The 10,336-nt window shown below is 38.8% G+C and overlaps 2 non-coding genes across 2 annotated transcripts; both read right to left on the bottom strand.

Annotated features, from left to right (window-relative positions):
• Window positions 1–277: 277 nt before the first annotated feature.
• trnag-ucc (transfer RNA glycine (anticodon UCC)) lies at window positions 278–349 on the bottom strand. Its single transcript has one exon. It is a non-coding gene; the product is annotated as a tRNA-Gly (tRNA).
• A 2,198-nt stretch (window positions 350–2,547) lies between these two features.
• On the bottom strand, window positions 2,548–2,619 carry trnag-ucc (transfer RNA glycine (anticodon UCC)). Its single transcript has one exon. It is a non-coding gene; the product is annotated as a tRNA-Gly (tRNA).
• Window positions 2,620–10,336: the final 7,717 nt, after the last annotated feature.

Here is a 10,336-nt window from a genome sequence, read left to right as displayed (position 1 = left end):
GAGATTATGTTTTCCAACAAAAACAATAAATGCTTGTGTGGAACACTATATGTTCTTTAAGCAATACTGAGGCAAAGCATTCAGCTCATCTGACCTATTATTATACTATATTGATCCCACAAGGGGAACTTCTGTTTTCAAGTGTCAGAGAGCCAACACTACGGCACCACTGGAGAAGATCGAGGTTTGCCCAAGGGTCCAACACGGGCAGCTTGGAGGCGGCGGGGCTTGTAGTCCGAAGCTTTGACCGCTGAGCCACTACTTCCCAAAAGCAACCTGCGTTGGCTGGGAATCGAACCAAGGTCAACTGCTTGGAAGGCAGCTATGCTAACCACTATACCACCAATGCTTCTGCTGGAATCTGATTCAGAATCAGCATGAATGACAAGCAAAACTCTCTTATGAGGGCTCACATTTAAAATCCTGGATGTGGTTGGGTTTCTTTCTACAAGTGTAGAATGATAAAAAATTAACACAAAATAGTGTTAAGAATTGAAAACTGTGAAACATGGAGTAACAGTGAATGCGGTGATGTAATGAATGTCATAATGAATAGATATTGCTCCACATGGAAGAGGCCGCTTATTTATTTATACTCTGTTAACTTTATCTTATCTTGGGGTATAGAACACCACCAGAGCTATCACATCCCTGATAATATAAATCATGGAAGCACAAAGCCACATGGGTCTTCTAACCAAATATACACAGGTAGTCTTGTTATATTAACTCTAAAAATTTCTCAGGTCGTGGAGTGCGGTAAATTAAACAGAGAGGCTGCAGTTATTACTGCAGTTAAGCGCCCTAAACCCTCTGACCTTCACTAAATTCTTGCTCCCCCTATCTGCATATCTTTATATTCTGGATGATCTGACTCGTGATTCCCCACTCTGTTTAAAGCTTGTCAGGAGTGGCCATCACAAATTAACATGCACTCCTTCATTTACTCCTCCTTTCATCAGTTGCAGCGGGAGAGGAGGCAAAGGGCCTCAGGGAGGGTGGAGGGGGTGAATGAAAGAGGCAAGGAGGAGCTGAGTAAAGGAGGGGTGTACGAAGCAGACAGTAAAGCAGAGAGCTACCTGTGGCCTTTGGGGAAACTCAGTGATGAGTTTGGGTTGGAGGAGGTGTGAAAAAGAAGATGCTGGCATGAGGAACAAGAAAAGATGATAAGAGCCCCAAGGGTAGGGACAGTCGGGGGGGCTTTTGTTTGAAGCAAATTTCATATCCACTTGATCCGCTTTGAATTTTGATCAGAACTTGTTAGATGTCTGCAAGTGCCCCCCTTCTCTTTCTCCTTGTTTGGCGCCACTCTCCTTTTCTCCTTGTCATTTCTTCTCCCATGGATTGTTCCTTTGTTTCTTATGTGACACAATGGGACTGCTGTGAGAGACAGGGGGTGGAGAAAGAATGGGACAGAGAGAGCGATCCAAAAAGTAAAGGCTTAAACTCATTTTTACTCTTTGCTCTGTGCTAGAAGCCTAGCATTTTCACATCATTGCTCCGGTAAATCAATGGATGGATGGATTAGGCTGAGGCAGACACCGTTTAATAAAGCAGGCTGTAAAACTGATCACTAATAGTTGTGTCTTTCACTCAAACATCAGCCTACACCCTTCCCACGCCTGAGTGGACAAATGGCCCACTTGCTTGACTGCTGTTGGCCTTTTGCTTTGTGAAAGCATAAAATCATGGCAGTGAGGTTAACTTTAGCAAACACCATGAACACAATTATAGGAAATAGAAACTGCTGCGCTAGAGTAACTTGTAAACATCGAAATATCAGCCGCTTCATGGACGTTAAATAGTGTGAGGTTCTTTCTTTCCTTCATAGACATCATCAGTGATGCAGTGTGCTGTGTCCATACAGACACATACAATACAAATACTGCTTTTGTTTGGAAAATTATTGTGTGTTTTTTTTTTCTTCTTCTTGTACAACAAGAACTATTCCAGTAATAGAAAGCAAGTATTCCACTCAGCATAAACAGTGAGACATGTCTGACGCTGTGGGGAAACATGTGACTCCACAGGTAGGTGGAATTCACTTCTCAGTTCTCAACATGTTTCATTGTGATATGCAAGATGAACACAGGTATATGACACTAGGGTGAACGTGAGGTGCTTCAGGTAAGTGATCATGCACGAAACACTAATTACAAGTTCATCAGAAGATACATTTCATCAAATGCCAGATGTCGCCTGGTATCTGCTCAACATGTGTCAACTTTTGGAAACTTAAGAACAAAAATTGCTACGACACCCCCAGATAGGGTTTTGTTGTGATTCACAATATAATGAAAACAATCTCTGCCTTTGTGACAAGGACATTTCATGTCTCCTATTTTGCCTTCCGTGTCTATCATATCAGTGTAAAGTTTGATGGATAGAATGGTTTGTTAGGGGTCAGTCAAATTAGTCCCATAGGAGCAGATTTGGTTTACGGGCTTGCTCAAGGGCCCAACGATGGCAACAGGGGTTTGGACCCTTCACCTTCTGATCTGTAGCCCAGAACCTTAACCCCTACGTCACTATGTCCAAAATACAACCTGCGTTGGCTGGGAATCGAACCCAGGTCAACTGCTTGGAAGGCAGCTATGCTAACCACTATACCACCAACGCTGCACAGACAGAACAGATGCCACCTGAAGAGAAAAGAAAAAGTAGAAATCGCCTCAAAACACGTTAACTTTTGGAAACTTTCACACAAATATACTAATTAACAGATAGGGGGTCGCTGTGATTCACAATGTAATGCAGACAATAGAGATATTGTTTTTATATCTGCCTTTGAGACAACAAGGACGTTTCATGTCTAATACTGACAAACAACTGTCTGCTATTTTACCTTCTGCGTCTGTCACATCAGTGTAAAGTTGGGCTGACAGAGCAGACACCGGTATCTCCCTCTCTTTGTTTCTGTCTCTCTTTTGTGCTTTTCTATGATCCAAGGATTCCTGGAGTCGAGAAATGAGTGGTAAATAATGCTGAGATAGTTAAGCGATTAGTCTTTTGTGCCAGACAGAGTTTAAGTTTGACTAAAGCCACTCCTCTTCCTTGCTGTTCTGGCTCCTCCGCTCCTGTTCTCCATCTCTCTCTCCTATCTTATCCAGCAACTTGGCTGTCCCCTGGCTGAACCACTTCTGTTTAATATGAGCGCACGTGTGTGTGCGCGCGCAAGCGTGCATGTCTGTGTGTGAGAGTAGTGTGTGCGCACATGCTAAGCCATCAATCGATTCTCAGAGTGTAACTGAGGCTACTGCTTCAACTCAGCAGCCTTACAAAGTTGCTTCACTTCAAACATCAGTCAGTGTACTGACTGGGAAATACCAGTATCTGCAGTTTTATTTATTTATTTCCAGACTGCATATTTCATATTGTTTCATTTTTAAAATTTTTTTCCCTATCAGTCTTTTATTTAAGTGAGCATTTCTGCAGTGGGGGAACACATAACTGAATAGATACTGGATTGGAAGTGTAATGTTAAAATGATAAAAGCAACACACACAAAAAAAGAAAAAGTTTTTAAAAATCTGATCAAATGACAAAAAATGCATAAATAAAGTAAATTATCCTAACTTAAATAAAGACCAAATACAATGCATATATAACCATTTATATTGTGTATTATATGTTTTATGGGGAAACATTATTATTTTACATTGTTTTCCTGAATAATCACAAACAAACACCCATAATTGACTGATAGACCTAAAAGTTATGCAGTGCAACAGTTATAATTTCCAATTTCCGGCCTACATTATTGCAATCAAACACCTTCAATAAGGTGTCAATGCTCATGATTGTTAAGCAACAGTCCTATTTAGGAAGACAAATAAAATACACATCGCTGTTATTTCCAAAGCACTTTTATCAATTTATATCAACCAGTTATTCACAAATAATTCTGAAGAGCCTCCCGAGGAGAAACTGGAAAAAATGAAAATGGCCTTTCTTAGTATTTTGACCCAGCGCGTGGGCTGCAACATGAAGCAGAGGCCTACACCAGAGCTTCAAAAATGTGTTAGTTAGAAATACATAAATATATATAAAAATATGTAATGTATAATTCATCCCACATCCACCCAACCGGTCGAGGCAGATGGCCGTCCCTCCCTGAGCCTGGTTCTGTCGGAGGTTTTTTATCCCCTGTGGGGGTTTTCGGTTCCTTCCCACTGTTGTGGACTGCTTGTGGACTGCTGAAGCTTATAGGGAATCCAAATGTTTTGGATTGTTGGGTGTTTCTGCCTTTTTTAAGTGCTATGAGATGACTTTTTGTTGTAAATATGCGCTATACAAATAAAATTGAATTGAATTGAATTATACAGTATAAAAACAATCAAGACAATAAATCTACCAACAAAACAAAAAACTCTGCACAGCCACTGCAAAGCCAGTGGGGCCATGTAATGGGAAAAAACAACAACAACAACAACAAAAACACATTTACTTAATGTGTATCTAGAACTACAGAATTTGAATGTAAAGGTTCATATAAAAGTAAAACTAATTGATATTTTGGGTATAAACATATTTAATCAATAATATATTTAATTACAGATAACTATTGTTGTTTCATATGAATTTCTATATATTGCAAGAAAGCAGGAAAAAACACTGTAGCCTATACATTTAAAAAAAGAAAAAAAGATGCTGCTTATTCTTCTAAATGTCTTTAAAGAGGTTCTGCAAGAGATACATTTTTCACCGATGTGTTAGAGTTTTAGTGTGATTGGTCACGTTGAAAACTTGCAAAAGCTGGATTCTACAATTTCTCAGATGCAGCTTTGGCTATGATTACATAAAGAGGTTTATTTTTTTCAATCTTCAGACTAAAGTACGACTTTTTTTTTTTTTTTACAGACAAAAAGAAGGAGAAATAGAGACAGAAGAGAGAAGCACCAGCTGAATAAAATGAACAGTTGAAAAAAATATTGGCAGTTATGAAGAATACAGCAACAGATACTTAGACTTCTACTTGATCTTGTCAAACCAAGGATAAGTGGGCATTACTTTTCAATACTGTGTACATACTATAAACGATGATGGCCCTTATTGTATGTGACAAGTAAGCATTGTCTGGTGAAGTCAGAAGGCTGTACCAGAAGATGTTATTAAGTTTAGAGAAAAAAATTAACAACCTTGATCTGCACTAACTCTGCTGCATGTACAGTACTGTAGCTGTGCAACTGCGTCACTCTACAGTATCCACGAGACTCCACTTTTAATAGGATCGTTCCTTCAGTTTAAGCATAATGAAGTTTAATTCAAACTGCTAATAACCCCTATACACTTTATAATTATTGGTTATCTTGGACACCCTCAATCTCAGTAGAAACAACTCAACTGAAACATGAACTCTCAAATGAAACTTGTTCGTGGACTAACTTTAAAGGGAAGTAGGGATGCTTGCAGTCTTGCTTTGTTAGCCTATTCGTTAGAACATTATGGTTTGACTGCAGTACTATTATTCTGCTATAGGGGGAAAACACTGTTGCTTGTTGGTATTTCTTCAGATTAATCGCAGTCTTTGTGGCTAAATGAAGGATTACACTCACCTGCATCAGAGTCAGACTAGGATAGTTGAGATAAACGTGGTAACAGTTGAGGGACATGCCTGCATTTTACCATCTGTTTCAAAGAGTTTTTGCTCTACTTTGTTGCAGCCCTCCTTCTTGGTGTGGTCCAATTTTGAACAATGATGTGATCAGAGAAGAAACAAAGCATTGCTCCGCTGCCAACAAACACACTTTGTTAAAGGCTGGCCTTATGATGGCTCCATTCAGCCAAACTGTCTTCCAACACACAACACACAAAAATAAAAAAATAAAAAATTGTATTGGAAGTCATAAGGAGAGAAAGATTATGGAATGATGTATGTAAACACACTGGCAGTTACCATGTTTGCAATATAATGTAATTTCAATCAATGCTTCCTTATAGTGCAGTTCAGCTGAAATCAATTAAGTCTTATAAAAAATCAAAGAGCTCATAAACCTGCTTTTTGTGGGTTACTGTGTCAAAACCCTTGAGCGTAATGCAAGTTAGCGTCCTGTCGATATGCATTTATGTGTGTTCGATTCCAACGGTGATAATTTACTACATTATTAACAACATGAAATATTGATAACACAGACTGTCAGGTGTCACTCATGAAATATGTTTCCATGTACAGAATTGTTTTTATTCATGTTTTTTGGGCTTAAATCAAGGAAACCTTCTGTGTCCAAAACATGTTCGGGGGTTGATGATGACTGAATGTGCTCTGCAAACAAAATACAAATGCAAGATATTAGGAGCAGTGAAGTGGTGTACGATTCTAAATATATAGCCTGGAAAGCTGGAGGTTAGAATCCAGATGACACTGGTGATGCATCTTATTTCAAAAAGACAAAAACACTAAATGTGAATGTTTTGTTTTTCTAAATTCTCACATTAACTTGAAAGGTCCAAATAGTGGATAAAAATGCTTCATCTATTCACTCCATCCTCAGTCTGGAATTGTAGTCTGGTAATTGTATCCAGTTTCAAGCACAGCTCATTCCTCCATTGGCCTCAAAACAGTGCATGTGGCATTATAGGTCTACTGTTGTCAAACAACTGCCAAATTAGTCCAAAAGATGATAATGATGATCTCAAACCAGAAATGAATAGCCTATTCATTGCGAAGCTTTTACAAAGTTGCGTGCTCACATGCATAATTAGCGCTGACATCTTGTTAAGCTACAGTGTAAACACAGGCTTTTGTTATTAAAGTAGGTCTACTTCATAAAGTAGGTAAGGTATTAATAAAGTAGGTCTGTTTTATTAATACAAACTCTAGGGTTCCCTATGCAATGGGACTTTAGGTCGTGTACAGTATATTGTCTGCACATGTTCATACAGTATGCGCATTTGCATGTGTAATGAAGGAACATAGAAAACTGACCTACTTCTTCCTAAGTGAAGCTCATTTATCACATGAAAAACTCTCTATATAAATGTAATTAGAGTGTCAAAATAATTACAGTTAATGTATTCAGCGTTGACTATTTTAAGGAAGCGAGAAATAACTTTTGTTGTGTACATGCAACGTTGTCTTTATGCTGATAAAACAAAGCATCGTGACAGTGAAGCCTGATATTGCAAGTTTCTTTTAAGTTCAGAGCATTGAGGTTTTGTCTTATTTCAAGGTGCACTTCATAGTTAAAAAATCCCCCAATCCATCATGAAAAACCTTCTTCATAAGGGTCTCTTCAGGGAAGAATTACAGCAGCTAAGAAAAATATCTTGCCCTGCTGATGCTGCCCATGTGACATCCCCAGCATTTGAGTACATCATTTTAATCACTTGAATTCCTTTGGGATGAATTTCAAATTTAAACTCAATTGGTTGTGTCTTTACACTTCCAAATTTAAACAGTTTTGTTTATTTCCAATTTTAGCTCCTATGGATTTGATTAAAATGAAAGCCCTGCTGGAGCTCTTATTAAAACAATTCTGGGTATCCCACAAATACTGCAAGGACTCAAATTTAGAAGTTTCGGTCTCCGAACTTGAAGCAAGCCTCACTTTTAGCCAGTCATATAAAATCAGAAAAAAGTTGGCAGAATTGCGGCAGGATACTTAAAGTTCTGCTTGTCTCCTTAATGGTATAACTTATATTACTTACATATAATGTGATAAGAAACCACTTTTGCATTCAGCTTGGTCCTCTCCGGGGGTATCAAACACCTCTGGCGACAGTGATGGATTGTGTTTGTTTCAGGATCTACCTTCCAGATTTACCAAGATAGCCTCTTTTGTGTTTGTTTACACCCAAAATCTGCGTTGAACGTCCATCAGCCTCCCTACCTCCTTAGAACTCAGTGGATTTCATTAAATTAAACCAACCTACCTAAGAGTTTTTGCCAAGTTCTGTAAAAAAAAAACATATACTTTTATCATGGGGTTTAAAACTTTACAGCTCAAACCAGATTCAGAAGTAAAAACAGAATGATGTCATTCAAACTTTTGTTGAATTCAGATTTTCAACCAGCACATCCTTTATGATATTACAAATTGTTGCAGATGTTGTGTAAAAGATTTAATCATAAAGAGCAAGTGTCCATCTGAGTTAGTCATTGAACCAAATGTTTTGTTTGCATTTGGGTCTCACATCTCCCAGAGATGAAAAAAACACTTAAATAAAGTTCTAGTTAAACTTAACAGATCCAGTCTCACCCTCACCTCTCGACAAAACAAGGGCAAACTTGTAGCCTTGAATTTGTGTGACTGGCTGCTACAAGAATTCGTTTAGCTTTTTCAACTCAAACATCATTTTCCCATCATTGTGCCGGCGTGCTGTGCTTCTTCTTTTTTTCTTTCTCTTAGTCTGTGAAAGTAAGAAGAGTTTGCCACTTTAAGATATTTTGATTCTGCGCAATCAAGGCCAAACAAGGCGAATCTCACAGGAGCAGATGAGAGACAGCGATAAAACATAACATGAATGACTGAGTATGAAATGAATAATCTGAATGATCGTATCTGATATTTGATTTTTTAAAGGTTCGCTGACTTGACTGTTGCCCAGGTGCGCCGCATGTCATTCGGTTTTACCAAAAAAAAAAAAAAAAAACTCGAATAAAGAAAACAAAATGTCACATGAAAAATAACTCCACAAGAGAAATGGAATGTCATGGCATTTACCCATGGATAGTAAGAGGATTAAGAACAATGGTCCAGTCTCGTGGTTTCTGAAGTGGACAAAAAAAAAAAATCATATCTGCAAGAATACATCACTGTAATATAAAGAAAGAGTGGGATGTACCAGACTGTAAAAAATTAGATCATATATATACCAGCGTGGAAATGGACACGAAGAAGGATGCATGCAAACACTCATCAACACCAACAGATGCACAAATGCTCGTTAAAACCGTGCACATGACCTCTCAGACAGGAAATGTTCTCTCTCAAATTATCTGGTTAAATGCCTTTTAGACACATATACACACAGCCAGATGGGGTTTTTAGGTCATTGCTGTGCCTGCAGCAGAGCAGAGGGAGTGATGTCACCTCAACCTGTTGAGATGATGTCTCCCGGCATTTCTAAAAAAAACCTGTTGACTGACCTATGAGTGTCCAATGAACGGTGAAGTTCACAGGTAGGATGATTCTGCTCATTCATGTAAGGAAAGCTGCTGGTCAACACTGGAAAAAACAGACGTGCAGCCCAGCATTTTAATGAGCTGGAGACAAACAAGTCAGGGAGGGTTGTTGTAAAAGATGCAACCAATGTAAAAGCAACCAATGATCACCATTATAACTGGAGTTTTTCTCCCAGAATGTGTCCTCTCCTTAGCGGGGCTTTGGTTGTCTCGTGGTGCCCTGGGCTTCCCACACAGGAGAAGAAGTGAATGGGTGAATGGGCTTGTCCTCCTTAGTGGCTCAGCAGAAGCTCACAAAGGAAAACCTCGTACCTACAGCAGGTAAAACCTTCTCCTGTGGGTCTGGCTGTGGCCCAAATCGGTGGCCTGTTGATGCCTTACATACCCTCCTTGGAGACTCACCTCTGAAAGGATTAAACATGATGCTGACATGTTTTCCCCTCGCTTTCTCTTCTTATTTCCTCCTTTTTGGTCTTGTTTTTCACATAAAGAAAAAGACTACAATTCTTAATAATAGCTAAAGGACAATTGTAGAGCTGTTAAACTCTATTTTCCTATCTTTTTAGGTGTAGATGATTAATAGGGGCACAAATGCTGTGAGTCGGTCCAATGTAAAGACAGAAAGCTATGACTGAAATCCACAAAACAATGTAATCCCACTGGGCATTAATCTGTGTCCAAATAAAAGTGCTTGTTTTAGCGACTGACAAGCTCAGATTGCTATTTTAAATATTCTGGGCTAGACATGTGTCTGACATGTAACGGAAGTCTGGTTTAGGGTGAAGTTTCACACAAAAGGAGGGGCTGTTTCAGGAACAGAAGTAAATACATACGATAATGGTTTGCACATTACCAAAGTGTGGCAACAAAATCACAGATCACACTTCACAAAGCTTTCACAGGCTTCCTTTAGAGACACACTGAAGATAGTTGCGTTGCAAAGAGATGAAAACACTCCTGTCCGTAAACTGCAGAGAACATCATGACTATTTTCAATGAAATGTCTGCTAAAGAAGAAATCCTCCAACAAAGCACTTTTTTTTTTCTTAAAGAAAAATGCCAAGGGCAGAGAGACCTGGTGCTGACAGAATGAAGGTTATTAGCTAAGTTATTTTGTTGATCTGGCATCACTACACACAAAAGCCAGTCACGATAACAGCAAAAAATAATCACTCAAAAAGCTACTTGTATGTACAAATGCCAAATGTGATT

Source organism: Stegastes partitus, unplaced genomic scaffold, assembly GCF_000690725.1.
Source record: "Stegastes partitus isolate 25-593 unplaced genomic scaffold, Stegastes_partitus-1.0.2 Scaffold1311, whole genome shotgun sequence".
Classification (NCBI taxonomy): domain Eukaryota; kingdom Metazoa; phylum Chordata; class Actinopteri; family Pomacentridae; genus Stegastes; species Stegastes partitus.
The sequence above is the reverse complement of the archived record's forward strand: the minus strand, read 5'-3'. Positions and strand labels throughout refer to the sequence as shown.